This window comes from Hemicordylus capensis, chromosome 1 (genome assembly GCF_027244095.1).
Source record: "Hemicordylus capensis ecotype Gifberg chromosome 1, rHemCap1.1.pri, whole genome shotgun sequence".
Taxonomy (NCBI): Eukaryota; Metazoa; Chordata; class Lepidosauria; order Squamata; family Cordylidae; genus Hemicordylus; species Hemicordylus capensis.
The window spans coordinates 366,720,670-366,732,842 of record NC_069657.1 but is presented as its reverse complement, the minus strand read 5'-3'; positions in this window follow the sequence as shown (position 1 = coordinate 366,732,842).

The following is a 12,173-nucleotide window of genomic DNA, read 5'->3' as shown; positions in this document are numbered from 1 at the left end:
AGAAATGAAGCAGGAGAATGATTTATCTGTTTCTGCCAAGTGATTGATCTCTTTATTGTTAACACATTCTTTAAAAAAACCAAAGTGCCACCTATACACATGGACATCACTAGATGGAGTACACAGAAATAAAATTGATTACAGTTGCCTACCCGCACAGAGCATCTGTGTGCTTTTTGGGGCAGGCTGTTCCCCTCCTGCCCCACTCTCTCTTGCCCTCCCTTCCCCTCCCTTCTGCCCCACTCACTCTGCCTTACACTCTCTTGCCTTCCCCCTCCTTCCTGCCTCACTCTCTTGCCCTCCTGCCCCCCTCCCTCTTGCCCCACACTTTCTTGCCCGGAGGCCAGCCGAGCCCGCCTCCTCAGGCTGTTTTGTGGCCCACCGATACTGCCTGCTGCCATTTTTTCTTGCCTGCAACTCTCACCCTTTGGCGGTGGAACTCTCACAACGTGTCGCGAGAATTCCGCCGCCAAATCCAGGACACGCATGCCGGCTAAGAGAATTAAATATATAGATTATTGGTGCAAGGAGGTGGAAGAGCTCAGTTATAACAGCAAAAACAAGTTATAACAGCAGTTATAGCTGCTGCACGATCCCCACCACACATTAAGGTCATCTGAGGAGGTCCGTCTTCAGTTACCACCAGCACATCTGGTGGCGACTCAGAGGTGGGCCTTCTCTGTAGCCGCTCCTGGGCTGTGGAATGCACTCCTGGCAGAAATCCATAATTTGAATTCATTATTAGACTTCAGGAGAGCCCTTAAAACCTATCTGTTTGGCCTGGCCTTTCAAGGTTTTTAAACTGTAAATGTTTGGCCTGGTTTTCCAGGGTTTTTAAAAAAAATGTTTTAATTGTTAATGGTTTTATGTTGTTTTCTGATTTTAACTGTTAATTGATTTTAGTTGTTTTTATTTTAATATAAACTGCCCTGAGACACTTCTGGAAGGGCGGTATAGAAATCAAATAAATGAATAAATACATGGCTAGGGGCTGATCGTGGAACAGATCATGAACTCCTCATGTGCAAATTCCAAGTCAAGCTAAAGTGGAAAAACAAAATCCAAAAGATAACTTTTGGATAAAGACTGCCAAAGATCAAGAAACAGAAGAAAGCAAAATGGATGTCAGAACAGATGGTGGAAATTGCCAAGAAGAGGAGAGAAGCCAAAGTCAAGAAAGAGAAAGAACTCAGGAAGGAACTTAATAGGGAATTTCAGAAAACTGTTAGAAGTGACAAGCAACAGTACTACAATGACATCTGTAAAAACTTTGAGGATGGAAACAGATACGAAAAAACAAAGTTTTCCAAAAGATGCCAAACGACAGTTGGTAACTGATTCAGAGAAGATCAATCAAAGATGGAAGGAATATACTGAAAATCTGTACAGCAAGGACGTCAACATCCAAGATACTCTAGAAGATATTCCCTACTTGCAAGAACCTCTAATATGGGAAGAGCTGAGGGGCCTGGGTTCTATGAACCCATCCCCTCAATTATAGCTACACCCCTGGTAGTGGCTGATGAAATGACACACTGACATTAAAAGCACTATTTTCACAAGTTCCTTCAAGCATACTTATTGCTCTAGTTCATAAAGAAATGTATTCCTAATGCCACCACATGCACATGCAGCCCATACTCAAAAGTATGGCCAGCCATGGTATATAGCAGCACAATGTATGCATATACAGTTCAGGAGTTCTTGTTTTGACATAATCCAGGGAAGGTGGAACATGTGGCTTAACTGAGCACCTTAAGTGAAAAGAAAAAAAGAAGTTACACATACTGTACTTGTGTGCTAGAGGCATCTTGTGGGCATCCTGTCCTTATATCCTGTTTCACACCAATGTTGTGAGTCTGAGAAGCAGAAAATGGCAGTGGCAGTAGAGCTTTGGAGGGCTTCAAGGGCAGAGACTGACAACTGTGGGCTGCTGAAGAAGAGAAGAAGGAGCAATAATCTAGCAGGGAGCTGACAGGAAAGTGAAACATGGAAGCTACAAAAACTGAATTTCTCAGCCAAAAAATTATCGACTTACTGTAATTATTATTTGAACAGTGCCACCATAATAAAGGATGGAATTTCACTGCATAATTTGCTTTGTGATTTTTGAAAACATTATAGCTCTCTGCAAATGTGAGATCCCACTCACTAACAATAATTGGTTAGTCACTGATCCTTTTAATATACTAATGTACTAGTATATCTTCATTATACTGATTTTATAGCAATAGTGTTTCAAGAGGGGGGAAAGTAGATGGGAAGAAATATAAGGTAACATTCCAATTTGCATCTTAATATTATTCATTTATTCTTCTATTGTGTGGAAAGCCATATAATATGGAGCATTAGCTTCTCATAAACAAATAGTCAAGAAATAAAATACTATTGTTTCCCACACAGAGAACATATTAGCTACCTATTCTTAAATGTGCCAGTTTGGGGAAAAGAAAATAACAGCTTAAACTATCTGAATTCTTAGGTTCAGGTCAGGCTGGTTATGATGAAGTAAAATAATTTATAGAAAATATTTTAATTAGTCCAAGAAGCTCTTCTATCATTACTCAATGTCAACCCAAGTGGTGATAAAATTAACTACAATATTTGTTTCCCCCCAGCTTATCTATAGATGGTTCAGTTACTATGGTAACAGGCATAAAGGTTACAGTCCCATGCACACTTACATGTGAGTAGTTCCTATTTAACTCAATAGGATTCCCAAGTAAACATATGTGAGTAGGCTGTTCAAATGCAAAGATTACATACTATTATGTTATATATAATAAGTTAATGGGGGAAATTTTGAAATCTCATTTACTACTAACTACTACAGAATGCTTCAGAATAACAGAGAACATTTAATAAATAAACATCAGTAAACAATTAGAACTTTAGTGGGGCAAAGTTTTTGTATGCTTGTTGCATCGCTGTGAACCTTTTCATTTCCCTTTTGCTAATCCATTTTCTGAAACTACACCTTGATGCTCTTTAAATATAAGATTTTTCATGTTTATATATTCGATTAGGAAGATGGTCACAGTAATGGATTTAATTAAAAAGCCTGCAATGTAAGTGAAAGCAAGCAATTAATTCATCACAGAAACACTTACGTGCATCCTTCTATTGACCAAAAGACATTTTCTGCACAACCAAGATGAGTATAGCTTGGCTAATTTGCATGCTTAATGTGTCTGTCTTATAAGCAATTGTTTAGGATGGCAAGCTGTATTAAAAATGAAAGTGTCATCATAATGCATAGTTAACAGCACTTACAAAAAATTGGCTATATCACAGTAGATTATTACATCTTACGTTATTTTGGGGGGCAGTGTAATGTACCACTCAGACATTTGTGGAATATAGGCCTGGAATATAGACCGGTGTCTTATTTCATTTTATATTAAGAAATGAAGTCACACCTGAACTCTGGGTGAACTGCCTGCTCTGCCTCTGGGTGAGGCATTCCAGCATTGCATTGTGAACTGGATACTTAAGAAAACACAAAGGCTGGGCCTGAGCTAATCAATATGCTAAAATGTAACTCACTATCAGATAATGTCTGTGGAAGAGGCCAGGGGCTGAACTTCTCTCTCCTGTTGCAAGAAATCTATGCTAATCATTGTCAATGATGGCCCTGCTATGCCCAAAAGGGATCGTTCAGTTGCTGTCTATAGAAATTCCACCCTAGGAGAACACCTGTAGATTTAGTCTTTCTACTAACACTTGCTCCCCCTCCCGCTCCCTTCCAAGTGCACAGTTTGCAGAAGATGAGATTCAGATTTCTCTGAACTGGCCAATATCCTGAATAATTAAAAGACATTGTCCAGAAAGTAACAGCTTTGTCACCCCTTCTGGGGAAACCAGGAAAAGATGAGATTTGAATAGATCTCTGAACAGATCAAAGGAAAATACACTATAAGAATGAGGCGACTAGACAGAGAGTGAGCAGTCTTGTGCCTACAGGCATACACGCTACATGTCTGTGACTTCTACTGCGCAGTGAGAAGCCAAGACTCCCCAGCCATGGGGCTCTCAGCTATGCCCTGAGCAGACTGCAAAAAAAGGCTCCTGTCTCCTGCCAAAGGCCTGGCTTCTTCAACTGAAAAGATCTCCGCTCTCAAGTCTCTGATGCTGGTAAATATGCTGCCTCTACAGGCCTGGAATTCCTTCATCCCTTCCCCTTCTCCTGATCCCTTCCCCTCGTCCCCCTACTAATTCCTGAATCTTCCCCAAACCATGCCAGCCCTCAGCCTACCTCCCCCCACTCTTTTCTGCCTGTATCTGAATTGTATTAGGCTTTAGGAAGATTTAATGCACACACATATGTTAGTTAGGCACATTACACTACACCTTGAATTGGAAACATGTTCTTAATGTGGATTATTTTATCCTGATGAGCAACTCTTTATAATAAAGCCCATTGAACTTTCTGAGTGTGTTTCTCTCTATCTCTGTTTGCGCGCCCAGATCCTACATGGTTACCATCTCCAAGAACCAGCTCTGTTTGTGTATGATGTGACTTTGCCTCTTTCCCTCTGAGCATGTACAGAGTGCTAAACCAGGTATAGTTCACAACAGCAGCCATACATGATGGTGCTGCAGCAGCTACTGTATTATAAACATCAGTGCAGAAAGTGGAGTTGAGTCCAAGCATCAGTAGGGGACAAGTTGTTCCTCTGTGCCAGTGCTGGCACTCTCATGCCAGATTCTATGTGCAGCTGCCTCAGTGCAGCGGAGCATAACAACGGCCTGCACATGTTCAGATGAAACTAGGTGTGTGGAAAGTGAATGTTATTTTGTATAGTTGTGCTAGCAATAGATAGCCATGTAAATAAGACCACGAAGTTACTAGCCTACGAAGAGTTTTACTACTTTCCTGCCCACACATTCCGCTGCTCAGGGTGTGAGAAGAGCTGGTCTTGTGAGGAGAGCTCACCTCACCTGTGGTGAGGAGAGCTGGTTTTGTGGTAGCAAGTATGACTTGTCCCCTTAGCTAAGCAGGGTCTGCCCTGGTTGCATATGAAAGGGGCACTAGAAGTGTGAGCACTGTAAGATATTCCCTTCAGGGGATGGAGCCGCTCTGGGAAGAGCAGAAGGTTCCAAGTTTCCTCTCTGGCTTCTCCAAGATAGGGCTGAGAGAGATTCCAGCCTGTAACCTTGGAGAAGCTGCTGCCAGTCTGTGAAGACAATACTGAGCTAGATAGACCAATGGTCTGACTCAGTATATGGCAGCTTCCTATGTTCCAGGGGTGTAGCTAGGGGAGAGGGGGCCAGTGTCCACCCCTCTCCGGTGGCCCCTCGAAGTGAGGGAGATAATGAAGAAAATATGGAGGGGTGGAGCTGGGGGGGAGTGTTCCCTCTAAGGCGTGCGCACGTACACGCGCTCACACGTTTTTTGATATCCACTCAGTTAATCCCGCTCAGGTTGAATCGGGAAGGCCCCATTCTGAATGCACATGTGCACACACTGCCTTGATACTGTCACCCAGAAGAAAACTCATTACACACACAGGTGAAAAAATTAGAGATAACACTGCTGGGGCGGGCCTCAGGAGCTGGGGGGCTGGGTTCTTTGAACCCATCTGCTCTATTATAGCTACACCCCTGATGCTGCTAATCATTTGTGCCACACTGATGGCATGAGAGAAGAAAAAGAGCCCACTCTCATTTTATAATAGCTTCTCTGCCTGGTTGCTCAGAGGCAAATCTTACCATGGACAAGTAGTTAAGTGTTTATTTACAAGTCTGCAACCGGGCTTGTTAATTGCCCCCCTTTTCACATCTGAACCAGGGGCATAACAACCATTAGGCAAGGGGAGGCGGCTGCCTGGGGGGCCCCATGCCTCAAGGGGCCCCCCAGAGGCAAGTCACATGTGAAGTGAGTGTGTGTGTATCAGCGAGGGGCCCATTTTAAAATTTTGTCTCTGGGCCCACTCAAGCCTCGTTATGTCCCTGATCTTACAGCTTGCTGTGCAGAGGCGTATCTAGGGAAAATAGCACCTAGGGCAAGCACTGAAATTGCACCCCCTGTCCAAGCATCTGACACCCATCTTTCAGATAACTTTACTATAATATCAGCTGAAAAATACAAGTCAAGCTCGTTAATCTTTTAATATTTCAAAAACTATTTAGCAGTGGATGTAACCAGACCAAAAAATGCTGGAAAACTACAAATTTCAGTATGCTGGGGCTCATGAAAGACCCAAATACTATCTGGAGGTGTACTTGGAAAACTAAACAGAAGTGCCTGTCTAGTTCTCTGCTATGCATTGTAGCATCACTATTACATACGTTTTAAAAACAAATGGAGAATTTGACTTTTCCCAGATACTCTGAAAATAATTAAAGTAATTGCAGAGTAAACTGTGTCACTGCTTGGAATATATTCTAGTATTTCAGAAAGACAGTTAAAATGAGAGAAAGAGAGCAAGAAACTCCCAGTGGGCCTTAATACTAAGGATTTCACACTGATTCAAAGACAAACTCACCATTAATAGCCATATTATTAAGACACCACATTTAACTCACTTATCATAAGAAACAAAAGTAAGAACAAATGAATACAATCCTAGCTCATAAGCTTCAGCTCATTATTCACAAGCCCTGATTCTCTGTACATAGTGCCAAACTGAATATGTGTACAGTGACTTATATTATATTAAATTAATTTTTTTACCTGTAGCCCCTTCATGGCGCTTCCTATAGGCTATGGGGGGTCTTCAAAGGTTACCCCTCCCACTACTGGCCTCTAGGGCCTTGCAGAGACCATTTGAGCATGTGCAGTGGCCATTTTTTTAAAATAATTGTGGTTTTTTTTAAAAATGGCCACTGAAAACAAAATGGCCACTGTGCATGCTCAAATGGCCTCTGTGAGGCCTGGCATGGCCTAGGGCCTCACAGAGGCCATTTGAGCATGTGCAGTGGCCATTTTGTTTTTGGTGGCCATTTTAAAAAAAATAATAATTTTAAGAATTTGCGCCCCCTTCAAGTGGCGCCCAGGGCATGTGCCCTGCCTGCCCTACCCTAGATACCCCCTGTTGCTGTGAGAACAATCATATATTCAGCACCACCAAAATTAGCCTTTATCCGTACCAATAGACTAGATTTTCAAAATTCAGGTCAGTATAAAATAGGTATTAAAAATATGTGGGTGGGGCTACATAGTTCCAGTACAGCAAACATTTTATAAATAAGTATAGGCTGATACTTTTTTGCTAAAGGATGGGAGTACAAGTGAATTTAAAGCACTGGTAACACCTCATTTTGTAGAGCTCAAAGCATGATAAGGATTTTCACCAAAATCATCAGCAAAATGTATATTTTTGTACTTGTTTCCTGATGTAGCTTTGACAAAATTGTTCATAATAAGGGAGGGGGGAGAAATAAAAGCAGGTATTAAAGTGGTATGGAAGGCAACAAAAAAGAAAATACATTAATAGAATCTCTATCCAAATTCTTCCCACCTATTCCAGCTCTTTCAATCTCTCTCACTAAGGGGATGACTCACAATCTGCTTCCTATTTGTCTAATCCCCTTGCTTTTATTCTGCATCCCTGCTGAAGAGTTTTATACAGGCATTAAATTGGAATATATATCCTGGTGAATTAAAGCCATTCCAGCAGTGAAGAATACTACCCCACATTGATTATTAAACTCATTAAGCCACTGGGTTATTAAAAAAAATGAGCTAGCCTTCATTGTGCAAATTAACGTTCTAGCATGACACCATATGCTGCTAGAGTTCTTATGCCCAGGATATCAGAAGTATACTATTCAGCCCATAATATTAATTTATGCAGAAAGGCTGATTTAATTAGAGATTATAATATTTCCATGCACAAAATGATTATCATCTCTCAAAATCAACTTGATACCTGACATCCAAATTTTCTGGGTTTATTCAAATTATTTGAAATAATCTGACATTCAAATTATTTCTGGGTAATATGAACTACAATAAATATGGTCTAAGAATTACTACAAAAAGGGACATCAGATTGTATGAAGCTGCAAAGCCATGTGGGCATATGCATTATATTCCAATGAATTTTAAATCTGAATCTAGGGAAAGGGCATATTTCTGTGTGCCCTTGCTGTACAGATATGGTGTACAGAGATGAGTGGGATCTGTTGATGTTAAAGGGCATGATGGCAAAAGGACAGACACTTACTTAATAGTTTGACCCCAGTAGTTTGGAGTTCTATAGGCCCAAATGAATGGTTTGAAATTGCACCCAGAAGACAGCAGATAATGTTGGACTAGGTTCCATTGTGACTGGAGAAGATGTAGATTGTAGTCCAACATCTGGGCACCCAAGTGTGGTGCATGTGGTTTTAAAAAGATGCCTTTAAGGAGTTTGAAAGTGGAAACCAGCTGAATGGAGGCATGAAACATGATTAACAGTAGAACAACAATCTACTGTTGTTCCTTCTCCAAACTAATAGGATTCTGTAATAGGGTTCATTGTTGCACCCTCTACTACAGGTTAAAATTTAGTAAAGTAAAAGTTTTAATTGCTGTTTAGAGAAGCACAGTAAGTTCCACTCTATAAACTCAATGGTTGAGGATTTTACAAACAACCTCAATGCTTAATGTGGTCCTAACTGTGGTCATTAATTTTTGTGCAGCCTAAAAACCAGATGATTACTAAGAAATAGATGTTTAGAATACCTATAAATGATTTTATTTTGAATGTTTTATCTGGATCTTTGTACTTCAATACTAAATGACATTCATTCAGAGATCTGCTTTTAAGCTGTCAGGTTTCCATAAAGTGATTAAGAGGGTGTGAAGCCAGCAGGGAATTACAGCAGTCTTTCTAGCTGATGATGTCATGGTGTTTCTTGGAAGGCTTGCACTCCCTGTCTGCACTAGCCAGAATCTGCAGTTGGTTTTATGTGGAAGCTGTGACCACCTGTGCAGCTGGATGGAATTACTGGTACAGTTGCTGCATTCGTCTTTGCACTGTGCCATGATCAGGTGTTTAGTTGCCCTGTACTGTGTCATTGCTCCTCAAACAGGGGCAAGTCCATCTGATTGATGGTTCAGCCTACAGCTGTGTGAACACAGATCTCAGAGGTTAAGCTCTTATGTATGTATGTATGCATGTGTGTGTGTGTGTGTATGTTTGTATTTATATTTTTCTATGTAAGCTTCAGTGAGAATGTTTGTTGAAAAGTAGTATATAAATAGAATACACTTAAAACCAAGTCCTAAGCAGTGTTCTCTCTAATTTTTTTCATCTGTGTGCTGAATGAGTTTTGTTATGAGCGGCAGTATCAAGGCAGTGTGTGCGCATGTGCATTCGGTGTCTTCTTGTTTCAACCTGAACGGGATCAAAAATGAACTGAGCAGACATAAAAAAACTTGTGGAGTATGTACACACGTGCACGCCTTAGTGGGTATACTGGTCCCGAGTCAATTATACAGATGAGACATAATAGAACTATTTTGTTTCGCTCTTCCTCTGAACAGTCACTGTCCCTTTGTACCTCTAGTCCTGTCCCTTTGTCCAGCTTGAAACTTAAAAGTTTCCCCACCTTTGGGATTTTTCAGAGGACAAAGTTTTAAAAAAATCATGACCCCAGACATGTGTGCTAAAGGTTTCTGGGAAGCATCTTTGCTGCTGCTGTCATGGGAGTCTAACAGCACAAGCCCCAGAGCTGGCGAAGTACCCAGTATGTACTTGCCTTCTCTTCCCCAAGCTGAATCACTAAGCCCCAGATTGGAACACTGGACCATAGAGTCCAAAATTGCTGAGATGAAATCACCACCCTTGAGCATTCCTTGTAGGGGACGGATGCTAGGAGACCTGCACTGAACAGTCTTGGAAGCCAGTGTCCTTAGGCCACTCGCTCTATGTGGGTTTGCCATGGGACAATCTCTGTTCCTGACAGTGCCTGTCTTAGACTCTGAAGCAGAACCTAATGAGATCCAGAGGCTAGGTCATTCTGCACATGGTATTGCTGCAAACTAACTGCTGCACCTGACTGCTTAGGAACTCTAGTGACTTTTTTTTTGCTAGCTGCAGCCATGCACAGTGCCATGGGCCCTGGTGCCATGCCACTACCTCTCCTGGCTTTGCTTTGGCAATACTGTTTTGGTGGGCCCTAAATTTTCTTCTAGTGCAGGGTTCCCAACCTCTGGCACTCCAGACGTTGTTGAACAACAACCCCCATCACCCCAACTACAATTTATTTTGGTTGTAGTTCAGCAACATCTGGAATACCACTGGTTGGATATCCCTGTCCTAGTGGAAAGCAATCCCTTTTGGTACTGTGTACAAAATAGAAGATATAGGACAGGTAATAAGCAGCTCTTTCCTATTCATTATTTACTCTCATACTCTAGCTTTCTTTCCCCCTCCTTCCTGCATTCCAACATCTTCCAGCCCCTAGGCTATTAGAGCCTTCTCTCCCTTACTCCCCCTCCCCATGCCATCTAGTCCCTGGGAGCAGCCTTCACTCCCTGTGTAACTGCAAAAAAATCAAGATTACCAAATATTGACAAGTTTCCCCCCCAAGTTCTTTTGATGTTAGAAAGTGTGTGTGTGTGTGTGTGTGTGTGTGTGTGTGTGTGTGTGTGTGTGTGTTCAAAGCCCTGTTCCTTTTGGGTAAATACAAGTATAACCTGTATTTACAGGCATATAAATAACAACTAAATAATAAACAACAAAAAGGCCATCAAATATATTTATGCAATTACATAACCTGGATGTAATCTCTATTTTTAAGGAAGTCATCTGAAACTGAGTCTTCTGTTCAAGTAAATACTGTACCACTGCTAGCATTCTGCCTCAAGTTTCAATAAACATTACTTCTTCATTTCAAAAGCCTTGTCTCTTAAACCCTCTTCAGATGCGACTGAATCAAGGTGATCCAGTTGAGATAGTATACCTGGACTTCCAAAAAGCTTTCGACAAAGTTCCTCATCAAAGACTCCTGAGGAAACTTAGCAGTCATGGGATAAGGGGACAAGTACATCTGTGGATTGCTAACTGGTTGAAAGACAGGAAACAGAGGGTAGGTATAAATGGAGAGTTTTCACAATGGAGGGAAGTAAGAAGTGGGGTCCCTCAGGGATCTGTACTGGGGCAGGTGCTATTTAATTTATTCATAAATGATCTAGAAGCAGGGGTAAGCAGTGAGGTGGCCAAATTTGCAGATGATACCAAACTCTTTTGGGTAGTGAAATGCAAAACAGATTGTGAGGAGCTCCAAAAGGATCTCTCCAAACTGGAGGAGTGAGCGACAAAGTGACAAATGTGGTTCAGTGTCGGCAAGTGTAAAGTGATGCACATTGGGATGAAAAACCCCAACTTCAAGTATACGCAGATGGGATCTGAGCTGTCGGTGACTGACCAGGAGAGGGATCTTGGGGTCGTGGTGGACAGCTGGTTGAAAGTGTCAACTCAATGTGTGGCAGCTCTGAAAAACGCCAATTCCATGCTAGGTAGGGATCATTAGGAAGGGGATTGAAAATAAAACGGCTAATATTATAATGCCCTTATACAAAACTATGGTGCGACCACACTTGGAGTTCCGGATACAATTCTGGTCACCACATCTAAAAAAGGACATTGTAGAACTGGAAAAGGTGCAGAAGAGGGAAACCAAGATGATCAGAGGCCTAGAGCACCTTTCTTATGAGGCAAGACTACAATACCTCAGGCTTTTTAGTTTAGAAAAAAGACAACTGCGGGGAGACATGATAGAGATCTATAAAATCATGCATGGTGTGGAGAAAGTGGATAGAGAGAAATTCTTCTCCCTCTCACATAACACTAGAACCAGGGGTCATCCCATGAAATTGATTGCCGGGAAATCTAGGACCGACAAATGGGAGTACTTTTTCACACAACACATAATCAACTCGTGGAATTCTCTGCCACAAGATGTGTTGACAGCCAACAACCTGGATGGCTTTAAGAAGGGTTTGGATGACTTCATGGAGATCTATCAATGGTTACTAGTTGGAGGCCTATAGGTCACCTCCAGTCTCAAAGGCAGGATGCCTCTGAGTACCAGTTGCAGGGGAGTAACAGCAGGAGAGAGGGCATGCCCTCAACTCCTGCCTGTGGCTTCCAGCGGCATCTGGTGGGCCACTGTGTGAAACAGGATGCTGGACTAGATGGGCCTTAGGTCTGATCCAGCAGGACTATTCTTATGTTTTT